Source organism: Mauremys reevesii, linkage group 7, assembly GCF_016161935.1.
Source record: "Mauremys reevesii isolate NIE-2019 linkage group 7, ASM1616193v1, whole genome shotgun sequence".
Lineage (NCBI taxonomy): Eukaryota > Metazoa > Chordata > Testudines > Geoemydidae > Mauremys > Mauremys reevesii.
In genome coordinates, this window is record NC_052629.1 from 101,065,332 (window position 1) to 101,087,497 (window position 22,166).

The 22,166-nt window shown below is 45.1% G+C and overlaps 1 long non-coding RNA gene across 3 annotated transcripts in view; it reads right to left on the bottom strand.

Annotated features, from left to right (window-relative positions):
• Window positions 1-22,166, bottom strand: part of LOC120409229 — a 44,515-nt gene that overhangs the window by 4,705 nt on the left and 17,644 nt on the right. The window contains exons 2-5 of one of the 3 annotated variants that reach the window (XR_005601219.1): window positions 17,573-17,680; window positions 16,364-16,444; window positions 10,242-10,291; window positions 1,141-1,213 (exon numbers count right to left, since the gene is read on the bottom strand). This is a non-coding gene — a long non-coding RNA (uncharacterized LOC120409229). Of the gene's footprint in view, window positions 1-1,140; window positions 1,214-9,456; window positions 10,292-16,363; window positions 16,445-17,572; window positions 17,681-22,166 lie in introns of those variants that run through there. The other 2 variants (XR_005601217.1, XR_005601218.1) reach the window with 2 other exon arrangements.

Here is a 22,166-nt window from a genome sequence, read left to right on the forward strand (position 1 = left end):
CCTATTAAGACTAAAACCAAAATTTCCCTTAAATGTCAAAACAGGTCCTTTTTTGTTATGGGGTGATTGTCTACTAGGAACTCAAGTGAGACTACCAAATTCATTCCACAGATATCAAACAGTCTGCAAATGGTAGCATCATGATTAACCTTGGACTGGATTTGAACCTACTAAAACCTAGATGCTAAAAGCACTTGGTACTAATTAACCTGAGCTATTTAGTCCAAACAGAAAGTTTCTTTTCTGCTACAGCAATTGATCTGCAAGCATGTCCAGCTAATTCCAGATGCAGCCTGACAGTGTGTTGGCCATGCGCTTAAAGGCAACCTTTATCCTATAATTATTTTGATTTGGGTTCTGACTCTTTCAGCCCCTAAGATATTTTTCAAATAATATATCCTAAGTATATTTCTCTGAGATGATATATTGCACTAAGGGATCATTCAACATAATTTCAGTCTGATCATGTGTTATTTAAAAGATGTCAGCGTTGTGGAGAGGAAAAAATTTGGAGATTAACTCAGTTTACGTATGGGACAAATATGTCATCTTGACACTCCTTGGCAGAAGTTTCAGCACCATAGAAATATAAAATACTTGTCCCTTGTTTCCTGTGACATATCTGTGTTTAAATGTATGGCTCAATTATAATTGCAAGTTGCTGGAGCTCTGACCAACTAAGACATTGATTAAATTGACGTCTATCCAATATGCAAAATATTATTATAGTTATTGCATACATGGCATTGGTCCAGTAGGAAAAAAAATGTCAGCACTTTCAGCATTCTGAAAATGATTGACTTTGCAGATGAGTCTAAGAGATTGCTATGGAAATTCTACCCTGCAATCCTCAGCTCTTACCCAAAACATATAAATGGCAGCCACAAGATCTTTATCCACCATTTGCAGGGTGATATGGGATTGTGGGAGTGAGGAGCTTTATCCCTTACTCTGTATAATTGACTCTAGAAGACAAACACCACTCATTGGAATAAAATAATATTCCACTCTTCCTAATTGTTTTATATGCCAGAATTTGCCAGATAATCTAAACTCTTCTGCTATTCGACTCCATTCCCAGCTTTTCATTTGCCTAACATCTACATTCTTACCATTCCCACTTTAAAAGGAATCTAGTCCCTGTGAAGAGGACCAGCAAAGATGCTATCTGCCTCTAGTAGTTGCCCAAGCTCCCAATGAGATACCTGATAAACTGGAGAGATTTAGAAATTAGTCAATCAACCTCTACACAGTAAACATGATATGCACCTTAACTTCCTCATGTGTCAAATATACATAGAGAATTTATTAAATAAGTAAAGTCTAGCTTGTCACAGACCTTAAACCCCTGCACAGCTGAGTAAGGGGAAATAAGAAAACTTCCTTCTCTCTTAGACCCCTGCTCAGATCTATTCAGGCTGTGACTTCAGGCATGGGCATAAGCTGATTGCCCAGTACTGCCTCTTGTGAGCAAGTGGGCAGAGATGGGCAAGGAGTGGATGAAGCCCTAGCTCTTCTGTCCACAGCTCTTCCCAGTCCCTGCCTCTGTAAACCCACTTGCTCAGAGGGAGAGTATTGGGCAAGTGGTTACAAAAAAAAGGGGTTACTCCCCATAAAAAGGAAGGAAGCGATGGACTCTAACAATTCATTCTCTGGTTTGCTCATGCGGTGGTGAAACTGCATGCTGCCTCTTACTCAAGGCAGACTGTAAATCTTCAATTTAGTCCTAAAAAGTTAGGGACACCAGAAGAGAAAATATGTGCTTTGTGGGCTGATACATAAAACAAGTCTGGAGATTTTTAAATAAACCACCTAAGTTATATTATATGAAGAAAAATAATCTTAAAACAATTTTTTAAGAGGAAAAAGAAATTTTTTCTAAGTTCCATAACTAAAAACAACCTGTTAACCTAGGATCAGTCAGAGAGCCCACATACATTCTCTAGTCTAAGAGTAAGCATGTGAAATTCTGAGTAAGGTACTATTCAGCATGAGTAAGAATATTAGTAACTGGCTCGTACTCACTATCATAGCATCATAATATATGCTTCTGATATAATAATTTATTGTAAAATCAGGCTTCTTTAAAATAAGATGTAGTGTGAAATATAAAGTTCTAGAAAACCTTTTCAGAAACTCCACTGGTTTTGGACAACCTGCAAAGATTTGCACAGTTACAGAGGTGATTCCCTGCAGATATTTGTATAATTGCCTGCAAAATTCAGTTGCTCCAGAGTATAAAAAAACCCAACACTATTAGACAGACGCAGGGCATTGAGATAGTATGGGACATCATCACAGGAGAAAAAGTTGACTGCCTGGCTTGCACCACAGCAGGCAACATGATGATTTCTTGTCACGCTTGTCATCACAAGTTCAGTCTCATCTTGTAGTCAGCCAGATAAATGTATTTTTCTTTTGAGGCCTACAACAACATTTCTGAAAGCTATGGCACAACATTTTTATCTCCTTTCCTTAATAAAGCTTCTTTGCCTGTTCAAAAGAAATATCCTAACTTACTAGTGTCCCAGTATGTTTCTATTCAAGCTTATCTAATTCAACAGCACCAAGCTTTCAGAACAAACAGGAGAAAAAAAAATAACTTTCATTGTAGAAACAAAACAGATGAAGCTTTTTCATTCAGCAGGAGTGACTCTGAGCCTAAATCTCTGTGTGGGTTATTTTCCTAATTTTCTGCAAAACAAATTATCACCAGATATAATGAATCCCCCTTCCATAGAGACACTTTGATAAGGATTATTTCTTAAATGAATTTTCATCTTTGAAAATTCTAAAATACAGATAAAAAACAGTTACATGCAGCATAGAGCATTTGCTGAGCTCTTCTCGTTAAGATTATTTTTGAGATAAATTTAAGTCCAAAACCAAACTGGATTAAAAAGCAAGTTACAGCTAAAGAGCTTTGCTAATAAAACTTGACAAAAGCAGAGATTTATGTGAAAGAGTGGAGAAAGCATTACATTTACATAGGCCATCATTTTCCTGTTTGCTAAATCTCCATCTGTTATGCTGAAATTTCTTTGCATCAACTATGCTCCAGAGCTGGACAGGTTAAAAAGGCAGCAAATAAGGATAAAAGCAGGAATTTTCCAGTTGCAATAGCCTGGTTTTGGAAAGAAGATTTCAGTCTAGTAGATGGACCTCTACCCATATTAATTTCTGCAAATATCTTTATTCAATCAAGAGCTGAACACTGATGCTGCTGCTTTAGGGCTTTAATCCTGCACCACTGAAGCAGGGGCGGCTCTACAAATCACGCTGCCCCGCTTCCTCCCGGGCGGGTCCCCTCTTCTCCAGCTCGGTTGAGCTCTCCTGCCTGCATGCCGGCAGCAGCAGGTGAGCCTGGGGGGGCGGACTGACGCACGCATCTCATGCGGGCGCTCAACGGGCGGGGAAGCCGGGCGGAAGACGGACCCGCTGCCTGCGGCCGCGCGCGCGCCGCCCTCCCTCCCTCCGACCTGCCGCCGGCATGACGAGGCTCGGCAGGGAAACCTCACCGAACCAAATGCCGCCCCGCCCCTGCTTGCCCGCTTGCGCTCTAGAGGGCCCCACTGAAGTCAGCAGAAGGGTTTGCCAAAGATTGCAACAGGATTAAGCTCAGACACTTACTGAGCTGCACATAAGAAGTGACAAACCCTAGAACCTTCTGGAACATGAAACTGCAAGGACAGCATCAGGTACACCTCTGCAGTCAATGGAATATCACATGCCTACTAGGCTAAATTCAGGCCTCATTTACACCTGTGCAACCCTATTGAAGACTGTAATTGATGGCAAATTAGGGCCAATATATAAACAAACTTTTTAGTGGTCACTTAGTTGTGAGGTTTAAGGAGTTAGGGTCTGATTCTTCATTACCATGAACCTTGTGTTGTAATTTATATTTTGCAAAGTGGGTGCAAAATGCTACTATTCTGATCTGCTTCCTTTGCACAGGTGTAAGTGACCACAAACATAGCAAGACAGTGGAGAACCACACCTACTTTTGTAAAGGACCCTGTGCTTGATGGCAGCGGGACTCTGTGAGGCATGTGTTTGGTCCATCTATGGTTGGTTGTTCTCTGTGTACAGACTGCATATCTGGGCTATGGATGCTTGAGTAAGCAGCTGAGACAGGTCTGTTTGGTGCCTTGGTGAGGGTCCCAAAGCTCTGATCCTTGGAACTTTGATCAGCCCTGCTGTTTGAAGTCTGAGTGGTTATTCATTCCCTGGTGGTGAGGGGCAGAGCCAAACATGTCATGCCTGACCAACCTGGTTGCATTCTATGATGAGATAACTGGGTCTGTGGATATGGGGAAAGTGGTGGATGTGATGTACCTTGACTTTAGAAAAGCTTTTGATACAGTCTCCCACAGTATTCTTGCCATCAAGTTAGAGAAGTATGGATTGGATGAATGGACTATAAGGTGGATAGATCGTCAGGCTCAACAGGTAGTGATCAACAGCTCGATGTTTAGTTGGCAGCCAGTATCAAGCAGAGTGCCCCAGGGGTCGGTCCTGAGGCCGCTTTTAATCAACATCTTTATTAATGATCTGGATGATGGGATGGATTGCACCTTCAGCAAGTTGATGGATGACACTAAGCTGTGGGGAGAGGTAGATATACTCAAGGGTAGGGATAGGGTACAGAGTGACCTAGACAAATTGGAGGATTGGGCCAAAAGAAATCTGATGAGGTTCAACAAGTACAGAGTCCTGCACTTAGGATGGAAGAAAGCCATGCACTGCTACAGGCTCGGGACTGACAGGCTAAGCGGCAGTTCTGTAGAAAAGGACCTGGGGATTACAGGGGATGAGAAGTTGGATATGATTCAACAGTGTGCCCTTGTTACCAAGAAGGCTAATGGCATATTGGGCTGCATTAGTAGGAGTGTTGCCAGCAGATCGAGGGAAGTGATTATTCCCCTCTATTCGGCACTGGTGAGGCCACATCTGGGAGTACTGCATCCAGTTTTGGGCCCCCCACTACAGAAAGGATGTGGACAAATTGGAGAGAGGCCAGCGGAGGGCAACAAAAATGATTAGAGGGATGGGGCATATGACTTATGAGGAGAGGCTGAGGGAACTGGGCTTATTTAGTCTGCAGAAGAGAAGAGTGAGGCAGGATTTGATAGCAGCCTTCAACTACCTGAAAGGGGGTTCCAATGAGGATGGAGCTCAACTGTTCTCAGTGGTGGCAGATGACAGAACAAGTATCAATAGTCTCAAGTTGCAGTGGGGGAGGTCTAGGTTGGATATTAGGAAACACTATTTCACTAGGAGGGTGGTGAAGCACAGGAATTGGTTGCCTAGGAAGGTGGTGGAATCTCCATCCTTAGAGGTTTTTAAGGCCTGGCCTGACAAAGCCCTGGCTAGAATGATTTAGTTGGGGTTGGTCCTGCTTTGAGCAGGGGGTTGGACTAGATGACCTCCTGAGGTCTCTTTCAACCCTAATCTTCTATGATAAGCAGGGAGACTTGGTTTAAAAAGTCATTTGCTAGGCAAACTCAAGAGCTGAGAGCAGAGGCAGCTAATGGGAGGGTTTCTGAGGGAATTGAGAGAGGGAGTTTCAAAGCTGATCCTGGAAGGAAAGCCTCTAAGTAGGCTTTCATGAAGACCACCAATAGAACAGTGTTAGTGACCTGCAATGGATGTGCCATGTCGTCTTTCCTGCCTAAAGCCAGAACGGAATTCCCATGCATGAAGTGCAAGTTGGTGGCTGCACTGGAGGAGAAGATTCTTGGATTGGAAGGACAAGTTGAGATGTTATGGAGAATCAGAGGAGTTCCTAGACAGCCAAGTTCAGAAAACATCAGTACCCTAGGTTCACGGAAGAAAGAACTAGCCACCAAGCAATCAGAAAGACATGAAGTCAGAGAGGAGTCCTGGCAGTTTGTAACCACCAGAGGCAAGAGTTCATCTCAGCATTCTTCACAGCTGGAATAAGACGAGGATGGGCAGGCCATGGCCACCACAGAGAAGAGGACCACAAGTAATTCCATATAGCCACAAGTTCCAATCAATGCCAGGTCCTCAGTGTGGAAACTGGAAGATACCTCTCAAGATCCAGCTGGTCCAAGAGAATGGAGTGATGTGTGGGATACACCCATGGATAGCAGCTTGGCCTAAGTAGTAGTAGTTAAGAAAAAAAAAACGAGCTTGCCCACAAAGAGTTCTCCAACCATCTAAGGAAGACAGATCATCCTTGCTGAGGATTCAATACTCAGAAGAATTGAAAAATGTTCTGCAAGGGACAACCAGAAAACAGGATGGTATATTGTCTTTCTGGAGCCAAGACATGAGTGTCACTCGAAGACTGGATAGGCTTCTAAAGTCAATGGCCAAGGATCCATTGATGATGATTCATATCAGCACTAATGAAACTGCATCACAGGAAACCTCACAGATAATAGGGAACTTCAGGAAACTGCACTTCAGGAAACTCAGACTTGTGCTGAAGACAAATGTCCAAATAATCTTCTCTGAAATCCTTCCTATCTCACAAGCAATAGAAGACAGAAGGTATAAGAGTCTGGAAATGAACCACTGACTGGGTAAGTGGTATAGGATGAAGGGTTTGGGTTTTGTGGAACATTGATCCACCTCTACATGGAGAGGGAGTTTGAATGGCCTCTACCTCGGTAGAAGGGGAGCCAGTCTCCTCAGGGACAGGCTGGCTAGAGTACTCAGGGGGACATTAAACTAATAAAAAAGGAGAGAGTTGAAAGGAGGGAAGGTGTAGCACAGAATCAAGATGTTGAGAACAAATTTAATCAAGGAACCAAAGGACATGAATGGAATACATTCTTTAATTGCCTAGACATCAGTGCTCTTGGAGCCTGGGCAACAAAGAAGATGAACTGGAATTGTTCATTTAGTATATGAACCATCACCAAGAGATCCTTGTCAGTGTTATTAGTGTCAATATGAACCATTTATGAGCATAATTTCAATCTAGTTGGCATTACTGGAACATGCAAACACCCACAGGAAACTTAAAATGATTAACAGATTTTAAGGCCAGAAAGGACTATTATGATTATCTACACTGGTAAATTGCAGGGTCCCCCAAGGATTCGTACTGGGACCTATGCTGTTCAATATACTCATAAATGGTCTGGAAAAGGGCATGAACAGTGAGGTGGCAAAGTTTCTAGATGATACAGAATTACTCAAAATAGTTAAGTCAAAATTTGACTGCAAAGAGTTGCAAAGGGATCGCAAAGTGGGTGAGTGGGCAACACAATGGCAGATTGAATTCAAAGCTGGTAAATGCAAAGTAACGCACATTAAAAAACATAATCCCAACTATACATACAAAATGAATTAGCTGTTGCCCTCAAGAAAGATCTTGGTGTCACTGTGGATAGTTCTCTAAAAACATCTGTTCAATGTGCGGCAGCAGTCAAAAACGGCTAACGGAATGTTAGGGACCATTAGAAAAGAGATAGATATAAGACAGCAAATATAATGCCACTGTATAATTCCACACATTGAATACTGCATACAGTTCTGGTTGCCCCATCTTTAAAAAATTATTAGCATTAGAAAAGATTCAGAGAAGGGCAACAAAATGATTAGAAGTATGGAATAGCTTCCAAATAAGGGGATTAAAAACTCTGGGACTGTTCATTTTAGAAAAGAGATGACTAAGGGGGGATATGATAGAGGTCTATAAAATCATGACCAGCGTGGAGAAAGTGAATAGGGAAATGTTATTTATGCCTTCACATAGCACAAGAACCAAAGATCAGCTGATGAAATTAACAGGTAGCAGGTTTAAAACAAGCATACAGAAGTACTTCTTCACACAACGCACAGTGACCCTTTGGAATTCATTGCCATGGGATGTTGGGAAGGCCAAAAGTACAACTGGGTTCAAAAAAGAATTAGTAAGTTTATGGAGGATAAGTCCATCAATGACTATTAGCCAAGATGGTCAGAGACTAGGGTGACCAGATCACCCAGGTCAAATATCGGGACACGGGGGGGGAGGGGCGGGACAGGGACAGAGGGGGAAAAATGGCGGCAGAGCAAAAAAAAAAAAAAAAGCCCCCACCCCCGATTCCTCCTCCCTCCGCAAGCGCTGGAGGGAGGCCCGGGAGACCCAGGGGAGCGCGGGGCTGGGGTGAGTGTGAGTCTGGCCTGGCCCCAAGCAGGCAGGACTCGGGCGCGGTACCTGGAGGGAGAGTAGGGGGCGGCCTGCAGGGCCAGGCAGCGGTTGTTCTCCCCACCTGGGCAGCGGGACTTGGGAGCAGCCGCTGCTGCAGCTCCCACTGCCGCGGGGGGAGGAAGCGGCCGCTGGCCAAGCTCGGCGGCTGCGGCTCTAGCACCCATGAACCCCCCGAGGCCGGGCCTGCTGCGGGGACCCAGCGCGCACCCAGCCCCTGGCCAGTCGCGTCTGGGCTGGCTGCCCAGCTTGTGCAATGCCGCGGGCGGCCCCAGAGTGGGGGCAGCAGGCCCCAGCCCCCCCATCCCGCTCGGGTCCTGCAGGGGAACGAACGGGACTGGGCTGCCGATGCCTCCGCTGCGGGATTGCACCAGCCGGGCAGCCAGCCCAGACACGACTGGCCAGGGGCTGGGCGCAGCGTGCGCGCTGCTGGGTCCCTGCAGCAGGCCCGGGCTTGGGGGGTTCGGGCCCGGGCGCCAAAGCCGCAGCCGCTGAGCGCCATGTGCTTGGCCGCTTCCTCCCCCCGCGGCAGTGGGAGCTGCAGCAGCGGCTGCTCCCGAGTCCTGCTGCCCAGGTGGGGAGAACAGCCGCCGCCTGGCCCCACAGGCCGCCCCCCTACTCTCCCTCCAGGTACCGAGTCCTGCCTGCTCGGGGCCAGGCCAGACTCACACTCACCCCGGCCCCGCACTCCCCTGCGTCTCCTGGGCATGGCATGCTTGGCAGGAGGCGGGGATTTGGGGAGGGAGCCAATGGGGGAAGGAGGGGGCAGAGTCAGGGCGGGGGAGGGCGCGAGCCCTTCCGGGCTCCGGAGCCTTTGCTTGTTTGTCCAGTGTCCCGACCTAACATTGGTCGGGACGCGGGACAAACAAGCAAATATTGGGACAGTCCCGATTAAATCGGGACGTCTGGTCACCCTATCAGAGACACAACCCATGCTCTGGATGTCCCTAAACCTCTAACTGCCAAAAGCTGGGATAGGATGACAAGGAACAGATCACTTGAGAATTGCCCTGTTCTGTTCATTCCCTTTGAAGCATCTGGCAATGTCTACTATCAGAAGACCGGATACTGGACTAGATTGACCATTGGTCTGACCCAGTATAGCTATTCATATGACCTTCTGCATAACACAGGGCAAAAGCCCTCACCCAGTAATTTCTGCATCAAGCCCATACATTCCGTTTGAACTAATGATATGGAATTCATTCTTTAAGAATAAACAACCCATTCCATAGATTCATACTTATTTTTAATTTAAATAATTTTCAACAATAAAAGTGAAGGGTCAACAGATTCATGCAGATAACTGTGGGACTAAAATGGGTGATGTTCCTCAAAACGTGGGACATATGAGAGGTATGATTGTAGCATCTCTGAGGACACCATTGCCCTGCAAATTTTGAAGTTAAATGTTGAGGGAAAAGATAAGGGATTCAGCATAAATATTACCTAAAAGTTTCTATAGCTTTCTTTTAATCTTAAGCACTAGAGTGAGAGGTTCCAGAAACAGAAAAATGCCTTTTAGCTGCGCGTGCCTCGGGCGGAGTGAGCGGCCCGCGGGGCGGCGATGGCGGGTTCAGGCAGGCCCCCGGAGGCGGCCCCCGCGGCGCTGCAGCGGGAGCCCGTGTATAACTGGCAAGTCACCAAGGGCTCACTGCAGGAGCGCTTCGCCTTCCTCTTCACCAACGAGCTGGTCAGCGACGTGCACTTCGTGGTGGGCAAGGGAGGCCCATGGCAGCCCAGCGGCAGGGGGGGGCCCCCGGGCCCGGCCAGCAGCGCATCCCCGCCCACCGCTTCTTGCTGGCCACCGGCAGCGCCATCTTCGACGCCATGTTCAACGGTGGCGTGGCCACCACCTCGGCCAAGATCGAGCTGCCCGACATAGAGCCCGCTGCCTTGGAAACCTGGCGCTGCTCAGGTTTCTTTATTCAGATGAAGTTCACATTGGTCCTGAAACAGTTATGACTACTCTCTACACTGCCAAGAAGTATGCAGTCCCAGCCCTGGAAGCACATTGTGCGGAATTTCTCACTAAACACCTTAGAGCAGATAATGCCTTCATGCTTCTTACCCAGGCTCGATTATTTGATGAACCTCAGCTTGCTAGTCTTTGTCTTGACACTATAGACAAAAGTACAATGGATGCAATAAGTGCAGAAGGTATTAAAAAAAAAGATAAAAGAAAAAAGCTTTCAGGTATCCTTAGTTTTTCTTTTCCTCGTGGATTTTTAAACACAGTCCATCAGCATGAGACCTAGAAGCTTATGTAATTCAGATGCTGAATAAGTTCAGTTTTATCCCAAGAAGCTAAAACATAATATACCAGGGAGTGATGGAAATATAATTACTAGCATTCATTTGCTAAAGCTATCATTTTCTATTATATCTATGCAGCTGGTTTAAATCTGATTACTTTCTCCTAGCACATCGTCTGCATTATAATTTCTCAGAGTTTTACTGAACATAGGTGGTTGCCTGCTGCTTTTATTGGGGAAAAAAATAGTAAAAGGAAAAATATTAATATCTATGTAGTTTTATAGCAATCTTTGAAAAAAATCTCTCCTTAAGAGAAGTTACACTTAGGGTATGTCTACACTATGGGATTATTCCGATTTTACAGAAACCGTTTTTTTTAAAACAGATTGTATAAAGTCGAGTGCACGTGGCCACACTAAGCACATTAATTCGGCAGTGTGCGTCCATGTACCGAGGCTAGTGTCGATTTCCAGAGCGTTGCACTGTGGGAGCTATCCCATAGCTATCCCATAGTTCCCGCAGTCTCCCCCGCCCATTGGAATTCTGGGTTGAGATCCCAGTGCCTGATGGGGCAAAAAAATTGTCGCGGGTGGTTCTGGGTACAGCCTCACCCCTCCCTCTGTGCAAGTAGCAGACAACCGTTTCGCACCTTTTTCCCTGGGTGAACTGTGCAGATGCCATAGCACGGCAAGCATGGACCCTGCTCAGCTCAAGACAGCAATCATGGACGTTGTAAACACCTCATGCTTTCTCGTGCAGTCAATGCTGAACCAGGACCTGCAAAACCAGTCGAGGAGGAGGTGGCTACGGCAGCACAGCGACGAGAAAGATGAGGACTTGGACACAGAATTCTCTCAAACCACGGGCCCCTGTGCTTTGGAGATCATGCTGGTAATGGGGCAGGTTCTAGCCATTGAATGCTGATTTTGGGCCCAGGAAACAAGCACAGACTGGTGGGACCGCATAGTGTTGCGGGTGTGGGACGATTCCCAGTGGCTGCGAAACTTTCGCATGCTGTAACGGGTCTGACTCACCCCTGTGGCGCTTCCTACTGGTCATCCTCGGGAATTAGCTCAGTCCAGTGTCCAGAGCGCCCTCTGTAGGCCGGTGATCCGCCTTCCAGCTACTGGCCCCCGTGTCCCTCCCAGGACCCCGGTGCCCCTTTAACTGGGTCTCCCCCTCCCAGGGGAACCCCCACCCCACTATCCCCACTTTGCTTCAGTATTGGCTACTGCCCAGTTTCCATCTAGCCCCTGTTCACTGGGGCAGACTGCAGTATCAGCCACTCATCATAGGCAAAGGGGTTTGGACCTGCTGCCTTTGCCTACCCCTGGGTTGCCCCTGCAACCTCCAGTACCTTTTAGCCTAAAGCTAGGCTGCAGCCTGGGGCTTTCCAGGCAGGAGCTCCCCAGCTCCTCTGCCTTCCCCCAGCCCTGCTCCACTCAGGTACCCGGTCTCTAGCTCCCTGCAGCCAGGCCCATCTCCCTCTATAGCTAGGGAGAGACTGTCTGGCTTCTGGCTTCCCTGGCCTTCTTATAAGGCCCTGTTGCTCAGTTTGGGGTGTGGCCCCAGCTGCAGCCACTTCCCCAATCAGCCCAGCCTAAAGGCTGCTTTCTCCTGCCACAGCCCCTTCCCAGGGCTGTTTTTAACCCCTTCAGGGCAGGAGCAGGGGTCCACCCTGCTACACATGCGTAAGGGCACTTTCATGGAACTTTGTGACTTGCTTTCCCCTGCCCTGAAACACCAGAATACCAAGATGAGAGCAGCCCTCACAGTTGAGAAGCGAGTGGCGATAGCCCTCTGGAAGCTTGCAACGCCAGACAGCTACCGGTCAGTTGGGAATCAATTTGGAGTGGGCAAATCTACTGTGGGGGCTGCTGTGATGCAAGTAGCCAAAGCAATCACTAAGCTGCTGCTATGAAAGGTTGTGACTCTGGGAAATGTGCAGGTCATAGTGGATGGCTTTGCTGCAATGGGATTCCATAACTGTGGTGGGGCGACAGATGGAACACATATCCCTATCTTGGCACCGGAGCACCAGAGCACCCAGTACATAAACCACAAGGGGTACTTTTCCATGTGCTGCAAGCACTGGTGGATCACAAGGGACGTTACACCAACATCCACGTGGGATGGCCGGGAAGGGTTCATGATGCTCGCGTCTTCAGGAACACTACTCTGTTTAAATGGCTGCAGCAAGGGAATTACTTCCCAGACCAGAAAACAACAGTTGGGGATGTTGAAATGCCTGTAGTTATCCTGGGGGACCCAGCCTACCCCTTGATGCCATGGCTCATGAAGCCATACACAGGCAGCCTGGACAGTAGTCAGGAGTTGTTCAACTACAGGCTGAGCAAGTGCAGAATAGTGGTAGAATGTGCATTTGGCTGTTTAAAGGCGTGCTGGTGCACATTACTGACTCGCTCAGACCTCAGCCAAACCAATGTCCACATTGTTATTGCTGCTTACTGTGTGCTCCACAATCTCTGTGAGAGTAAGGGGGAGACCTTTATGGCGGGGTGGGAGGCTGAGGCAAATCACCTGGCCGCTGATTACGCGCAGCCAGACACCAGGGTGATTAGAAGAGCACACCAGGAAGCGGTGCGCATCAGAGAAGCTTTTAAAACCAGTTTCATCACGGGCCATGGTACAGTGTGACTGTTGTGTTTGTTTCTCCTTGATGAACCCCCCGCCCTTGATTGACTCATTCCCTGTAAGCCACCCACCCTCCCCCTTCGATTACCGCTTGCTTCCTAAGGAAATAAAGTCACTCTCGTTTAAAAATCATGTATTCTTTATTAATTAATTATAAAAAGAGGGAGAGAACTGACAAGGTAGCCCGGGTGGGGTTTGGGAGGAGGATAGGAGGGAAGGAAAAGGCTACTAAAAAAATTTCAAAATAATGACAGCCTTTTGGTTGGGCTGTCTACTGGGGTGGAATGGGCGGGTGCATGGAGCCTTCCCCCACGCGTTCTTAGTCGTCTGGTGGGTGAGGAGCCTAAGGAACATGGTGAGGGGGGAGGGCGGTTATACAGGGGCTGCAGCGGCACTCTGTGATCCTGCTGCTGTTCCTGAAGCTCCACCAGACGCTGGAGCATGTCCATTTGATCACACAGCAGCCCCAGTGTTGCATCCTGCCTCCTCTGATCTTCCTGCCGCCACCTCTCATCTTGAGCATCTCTCCTCTCCTCACGTTCACTGGCATCTTTCCTGTACTTTGATACCACGTCCTTCCACTCATTCAGATGAGCTCTTTCATTGTGGGTCACTTCCATGATTTCCGAGAACATTTCGTCTCACTTTTTTTTTTTCCACCGCCTTATCTGAGATAGTCTTCGGGACGGAGGAGAGAGACTTGAAAAATTTGCAGCTGCAGGAGGGAGGGAAAAAAGGGAGAGAAGTATTTAAAAAGATACATTTTACAGAACAACGCTTATACTCTTTCACAGTGAACAACACTATTCACCTTACATAGCACATGTGATCTCACTACAAGGTCGCATTTTGCGTCTTAATATTGAGTGCCTGCGGCTCTGGTGTTAGAGATCTCACAGACGCAGGTCCGGGCATCAGAATTCGGCTTGCATGCGGCCATGGTAAGCCATTGTCTTTCGGCTTCTGCAGCCTTCATACTGGAGAAGCCGAATCAGTGTGGATCAGCTCTCCACACTGGGCGCCCTCCTTTCCCAAATAGCAAGCAAAGCCCGTTGAGTGCTGCTTCTTTCCTGTTAACGTGCAGCACCAGAACCACCCCCATCCAATTCTCTGGGATGATCGCTTTACCCCTCCCCCCCACCGCATGGCTGGTATCATGGAAGATCGCTGCTAGCCACCCTTCCCACCACCGCGTGGCTGGTAGCAGGGAAGATCCCAGCTAGCCAAACACGAAAAAGCTCAGTGCCAATCATTCCCCCCCCGCCCCTCTTGGCTAAATGCAGGGAAGGATTTCTTTTAAGCCACGGGCAAACAGCCCAACCATCTCTGTCCCCTTAATTAAATTCCTGTAATTCAACCAGGTTACCATGAATGATATCACTCTCCTGAGGATAACACAGCGAGATAAAGAATGGATGTTGCTTGAATGCCAGCAAACACCGGGACCATACGCAGCTAGGCTTTGTCATGCAATGATACCAGATTACTTGCTACATGCATGGCGTGGTCAAGTGTCCTACCATGGAGGACGGAATAAGGCTGCCCTGCCCAGAAACCTTCTGCAAAGGCTTTTGGAGTACCTCCAGGAGAGCTTCATGGAGATGTCCCTGGAGGATTTCCGCTCCATCCCCAGACATGTTAACAGACTTTTCCAGTAACTTTACTGGCTGCGAATGCAACCCAAGTCCTCAGGGCAAATTAATCATTAAAAAAACGCTTGCTTTTAAACCATGTTTTATATTTACAAAGGTACACTCACCAGAGGTCCCTTCCATGGCTTCATTATCTGGGATAGTGGCTTGGGAGGGCTGGGAGGGTAATTCCGTCTGGGTCAGAAAAAGCTCCTGGCTGTTGGTGCTAACGGAGTGCTGTGTGCTCTCTGCAAGCTCGTCCTCCTCTTCATCTTCCCCGTCCGCAGAATCCTCAGGCAAGGCTAAGATTACCCCCACCTTGGAATCCACGGACAGGGGTGGGGTAGTGGTGGCGGACCCTCCTAGAATTGCATGCAGCTCAGCGTAGAAGCAGCATGTTTGCGGCCCTGCCCCAGACCTTCCGTTTGCTTCTTTGGTTTTCTGGTAGGCTTGTCTGAGCTCCTTAACTTTCACACGGCACTGTACTGAGTCCCTGCTGTGGCCTCTCTCCATCATGGCCTTGGAAATTTTTTCAAATGTTTTTTCATTTCGTCTTTTGGAACGGAGTTCTGTTAGCACGGAATCCTCTCCCCATATAGCGATCAGATCCAGTACCTCCTGTGCAGTCCATGCTGGAGCTCTTTTTCGATTCTCAGACTGCATAGTTACCTGTGCTGATGAGCTCTGCGTGGTCACCTGTGCTGATGAGCTCTCCACACTGGGCAAACAGGAAATGAAATTCAAAAGTTCGCAGGGCTTTTCCTGTCTACCTGGCCAGTGCATCCGACTCCAGATTGCTGTCCAGAGTAGTCACAATGGTGCACTGTGGGATAGCTCCCGGAGGCCAATACCATCGAATTGCGGCCACACTAACCCTAATCCAACATGCAATACCGATTTCAGCGCTACTCCCCTCGGCGGGGAGGAGTACAGAAATCGGTTTATATCGATATAAAGGGCTTCGTTGTGTGGACGGGTGCAGGGTTAAATTGGTTTAACACTAAATTCGGTATAAACGCATAGTGTAGACCAAGCATTAGTGTAGGAGTGGTAGGGGAGAAAGAGTGGTGTTATAGCATTCCCCTCTACACTAATGAGCCATTACCACTCCAGAGGGATCGAACATTGGCCTTGACCTCATAAGGGTGATTTCAGGGAGCAAAGATGGTAGTATTGACTTCCTTCTCCCTATTTCTTGACCAGCTGCCACTCTACTGATACTATTTTTTTAAAGTTTAAGAACTTTGGAGTGAGCCTTTGGCTTTTGTGGAATTTTCAAAAGACTTTGTATCTGTATTTTACTTAATTAGTATCCAATCTTTGCCAACTGGCCTTCACATTTAGGTGGGAGTTCAACAAATACCATGAGTGGTTCTAATATTTGGTTAATATATTCAGTACACAGTACCGGCGGGTCAGTTTCCCCCCCCCCCCCCATGTTCAAGATATGTGGTACCAAATAATATATTGCTTATTTCTGAGTTTCTGTGGGGACACTTTCTGCTTTTTCTGCTATTAGCCTGTCTCCTATATCATGCAGAAGTATAATGGTGAAACATCAGTAGACATTATTTAATTATAACAAATACTCTTGTAACACAAAGGCGCCTGGAATGATTTTCTCTTTCCTTGCAGTCCTCATCATGCTCACCTTTGTCAGTTACTGTACATGAAGCTGTTGAATTAGCTCATGAGGTCCCCAGTGCCAATTTTATGACATCTACATCCACTTCTAAAACAAAAAAGGAAGAAGAAAATAATCACCTTCAAGATTTTTAGTCCCAGAGGGAGCATATAAGTCTGATTTGACTCCTCAGCAAAAATATTACATGCATTGTCTGAAAAGGTGTTACATCTAAAGAGAAAATTCTTAAATAGGTGAAGGGGGGCGGAAAATCAGATATTCAAGAAATATTTTAAGCTGCAGGAACTAAGCAGGCCAGTCCTAACACACCTGTTAATATGGGTTTTTCAATACAGGCAATATGGACATACATGATGCATATAGTCTCCACAAGCCCTCTATACTGAAGTGAATTTCTTCCTAGGAATATAGAAGTGTTTGGAATTCTCTGCAGCTTGCAAATCATACTGAAGAGTTGTCAGATTTGCACATAATGCATTTCAGTCAAGCCTTGAGGAGTGAGAGACTCATTTGTAACTATTTTGCAGAAGATGAGATGCTTTCCTGACAAGAATGGAGTGCTAAATGGAAATCTTTGCTTTTATGGTGTTATATTAAAATTCATATCATAACACACATGTCTTTTCTGAAAGTAATGATGTATCCTTCAGAAAAGTGTTGGCTAATCTAAAGACTTTGATGTTACTGATCATTCATTCTTAGCAATTTCATTCTACAAACATCCAAACAAGCTTGACCCTACATTATATAGCTGATATTGAAACTTCAGCACCACTCAATGCTTAATTTTACTGAAGTGCGAAGTCTCACTCCCCACCCCCGAACATATGGTGGAAACATACACTATATAGCAGCAGTTCTCAAACTTTTGTACTGGTAAACCCTTTCACATAGCAGGTCTCTGAGTGCGACCCCGCCCCCTTATAAATTAAAAACATGTTTTTATATATAAACACCATTATAAATGCTGGAGGCAAAGTGGGGTTTGGGGTGGAGACATGTAATAAGCTTGCAAACCTCTGAGGGGTCCCGACCCCCAGTTTGAGAACCCCTGCTTATATAGGTAACAAGCACTATAATTTCACCTGAGTTGCTATTTCTGTTCCAGGCAACCATTGTGTTTTATAATGTAGTACAAGACACTGCATTTTTATTTCTTTTCTAATATGACTGTAGAAAGAAATGTAATAAACGTGGATATAAACTGATATTTACCTTTGACCATAATCCATTCTGCACTTGATAACATTCTCAATCTCTCTATTGCCTTTCCTCATTTACTACAAAATATTTCCATCTTCACCCCATTTAGCCTTGATGATCCTGATAAAAGGATTTGTGTAGTTACTGTTATTATTTTGAATGTTCAAATTCACAACAAACAGGGATTTTTAATTGGCAACACTTCCATGAAGAGATAGTAAAATAAGTTAGAATGGGTAAATAATAAGGGAGAAAGACTGTCTGGAACTTTAAAGCACCAAGTACATGTACAGACAATAAATATGCAGGGAGTACACTCTTCTTTTTGAAGCAAAAAACTCACTTCAACCAGGGTCAAATTTCCAATTAGGCACAGTAGGCACATGCCTAGGGGCACCAGCGTTCTAGAGTCTCCTAAAAGTTAAAAGTGGATTAAAAGTTTCATTTTTTATGGAAGACACGAATGGAGTTGTGACAGGTTTTGCCATCTGTGAAAATGGCCCCAAGATGATTAAATTGATCTTAAAGAAAAAAAATCAAAGAGAAATAGGAGTGGGAGGAAATGGCCCCCCTTCACATACTTGCTAATAAAGATTCTATATTTATATAAATTCAGGTAAAAAACACCTTAAAGGGTGTTTTCTCATTTTAAAGTTGTACTGTAATGAACCTCAATGTGTGAGGACAACTGCATGCTCTTTTGTGTGACTAGAGTTTTTACTGGGTGCCATATTTATTCATGTCTGAATTCTGGTGACATTATAGCACAAATTTTTGGAAGCCTGCTTGATCCATTGCTAACTTCACACACTCAGCAGTTGACATCCCAATGATCTGCCACATATCATCTCCTTGCTGGTCATCTCCTACTATGATAACCTGCAACCATTACTTCTACAATAATTTTCTCAATTATTCCCATCTCTGCACTTGCCATGACCAAAGTACATATGTTTGTGCCTGTTGATTTCTGAGAACAGAATTTGCCTCTCTCCAATAATATTTCTAAGCGTTCATCTGCTTTTCCATCCAAGAGATATGCAAGATGCTTCACTAGCACTATATCTCAAAGACTTCAATTGCCATATGCTGTATGTAATTAAAGAAATACAAGTTTTCCATGCCATGAATGCTTTTATGGTGACAAGCTTTAACAGGATGGAGTGGGGAGGAGAGCCTGTTAATACAACCTCTATCTTAACTATCACTTAGCCCCAAAAATATCAGCGGGAAATGCCAGAAGTCATGTACTGAGATTAAAAGGATGATGAGTGCACGTTTTGGCAACAGAACTACCATTCAAATTTCAAGAAATGTGCATCACTCCATAAAAGAATATTGGGAGTATTTTAGTGTGTAGATATAGTAGTCTCAGAAACTGACTACTGTGCCATGAACTCTCATGCTGTCAAATCAGAATGTGAAGTCCTTTACCCAGCTATACTGCCAATCAATATCACTGCTTTTCTTGAAAGAGATTTTTTTGCTTGATTTCAGCAACAAATTTAGTTGGCATACAGCTCATATGTTCACTTCATTAATTGTCAGATGTGCTAGTTAAAGATTAATACACTCATGCTTGCATTTGACTGCAGAAAGTTGATGATTACTCTCTCTAATATTTTTAGTGGAAAGCAATTAAGTAAACAAGTATAAAAATTTACATTTACATTCCCCGAGGTATAATGCAAGCTAGTATCAAAAAATGCTTTATAATTTCACAGTTAAGTTATGAAGAGCTAAAAACTGAATAAGAATTTGAGCCTGCCCAATGACACATAATAAGGCATTATGTTGCCTTAAGAAAGGTCCTGGGTTTACAACAGCCTATAGCTGCAGTCTTAAACTGTGGTCTGTAGTCCACTGGCAGTCTGTGATACACTTGCTGCTGGTTTGCTGGTTACATGAAGAAGATACCATTTCCTTATTTCCAACTGCTAAACTCCGCTAACGAGACAGGGTGGGTGAGTTAATATCTTTTATTGGACCAACTTCTGTTGGTGGAAAAGACAAGCTTTCGAGCTATACAGAGCTCTTCTTCATATAGAAGATATTACCTCACCCACCTCATCTCACTAATATCCTGGGACCAACACGGCTGGACAACACTGCAAACGCCATTAAAAGGCACTAAAAATACATTAAAAGACCCCTCATTTTACTTTTCCATGTCAGCCTGTTGTTGTCATCCCCAGAGGATGTTATGTAATTACAAGTAGAAGGAGATGAAGTCTGTGTGATCCTGAGTGAGAGATGTCCACATGACACACTTTCTGTAAAAGTCATGGCCCACACTATGCGAAGTTTGAGAAACTCTTGACTATGGACACCTATTTCCCAGGCTAATAGAACCAACAGGATTTATACAGTGCTCAATTCAGCTTTAAAAAAAATATCCAGCCAGATTCTACTCCCACAGAAGTTTATTCCTGGAGCGCTCCTCAGCTTTGTGTGGCACAAAGCCAGCTGGGATTTTCTCTGTGCCCCTCCAACATGAGGCCCTTAGTCATCACTGGGGGAAGAGTGCAAATCAGTTTGTTTTCCCAACACTTCCTGCCAGTTGAGAGACACTAACCACCTGGAAGGGATGAGCATTGAACCCTTCTAGCAGGAGAAAGGGTTCTCACATAATAAAGGAGAAGGAGCACAATACCAGTGATTTTTAAAAGTGATAGTTCTCACATTTAGACCACTGTCTTCCATATTCCACATCCTTTGTTAGAATAGATGTCATGGCCAGTTTCAGCTGCATTTATTTGCAAATAATCAATCTTTGGCTTTTAAGAAGTATTTTGTAAGATATACCTTAAAATTGGGATGAGTGGTGTGAATGGAGCTATTGGTGTAATTTTAAAATTCCGAATCTTTCATTTTCTACTAGTTTGCACACTAAAATATTAGACAAAGCAATTACAGAAAGTTACCATTCCAGGATGGAAAGGTAATTCCTCTTTCTTACCTTACAAAGTGGTGCCTGATCCCAGATCATATTTATCATTGTATGTCATTCCACAGATCTACTTTTTGAGTGTGGCACTGCTAGGCATTCCCTGCCTCAATTTCCCTCCCCAAGGTGGATTTCCTTGGCTTTCCACACACAGATCCATGCTGCAGACATAGCTTGAGCCTCCAACCAAGTTGCAAACAAAACTTTCGAGCCCAACAAACAAAAGGGTTTTCTGTCCTTTGGGGACTTCTCTTCAGCCTATCGCTGAGCCCTGCTCCCACATCCATTTTAGACTATTTTTGATAAAGCATACAGCCCTCAGACGCATTCCCCTGGAGTACTGATCTCAGCACCTGATGGGCTCCATTCTTTGCATCCTTCCCTGTTCCAGTACAGAGCACTGGGCCTCAAGGCTGGTTCCCCTGGAGTACCTGGCCTCCAGCAGTTGCTGCCTCAAAGGGTTCTACAGGCATTTGCCCACTTCCTGTGATTTCATTACTGCTCTTCCAAAGCCTAGTTTAGAGCCTTCTACAGAAGCCCACCCACTCCCAAACTGATCTCTCAGCCTTTTTATGCGGTCCAGCTGTCTATTAAACTATCTCGTGACCCTCTTAATCCTACCCACTGAGGATCACAAGAAGCTAATTAATTATGGCACAGGTGTGGCTGGCCACTGTGTACCCTTAAAGGAGCCAGTCACTCTGTGACATCGTGCACCACACTTGACTTAATTTGTACAACAAGTGAACAAATATGTAAGGCCTAAAGTTCTTAGTTCCAAAAAAACTTAGAAAGATGTTCTTATGGACTGCACTTTGCTTTGATTAATGAAAATTAAAGGTAGAAATATTTTAATATAGACTGTCTAGGACAACTACTGTGGGTAATTACAGTGGTAGCAGACATTATTGTTATCAACTAGCCTGTACACACATACCATCAGTGTTAAAACAAACTCTAGATACAGAAGCAGCCCTCTACCACCTGAGACATTAGCTGTAGTTGCACTGGAGTTGATATCTTTCCAGGCCAGTCAAAAAAGGCTAGTAAAATCACAAATGCCTTCACAACTGACATCATGTCCAGCATGACTCCTTTCCTGCCACATGGTGAAATCCTGATCCTATTCCAGTGGTCCCCAAACTTTTTACCCCACCCACGGCCCCGGATCCAGGAGATTTCAAGATCGCCAGAAGAAAAGAGACATATACTTTGAAAATACTATTAGTCACTAATTTTTTTCACATTTTGTAAATCCTCCTGCATACAAAGTTCAAGAGTGTTGGTGATTAATGTCATGAAATGAAGTAGGGCCTCGTACTCTTTTCCTGCAAGCATTCCAATAATCCTTACATTATCGGAGCAAATATTAGCTGCTCTACTCTACCTTCCAGAAGTCCATTTACTTTAATCAATTTTTTTGGGCAAGCAGTAGTTTGAGGTATCATGTTTAGACTTTTGCAAATATATTTTTCTCATTCCTCCAGTCAGGGTCAGTTCCTTGGATTCTACTATCCACATTAAATTCTGCAGTTGAAAAATCAGTAACTAAGCAGAAGATTTGCTAATAATACATAAGAAAACTAATTAATACTGAAGAAGGGAACCCAGCTAGAATGCAGAACACAAAATGAGAAATAAATCCATGAATGGGTATAC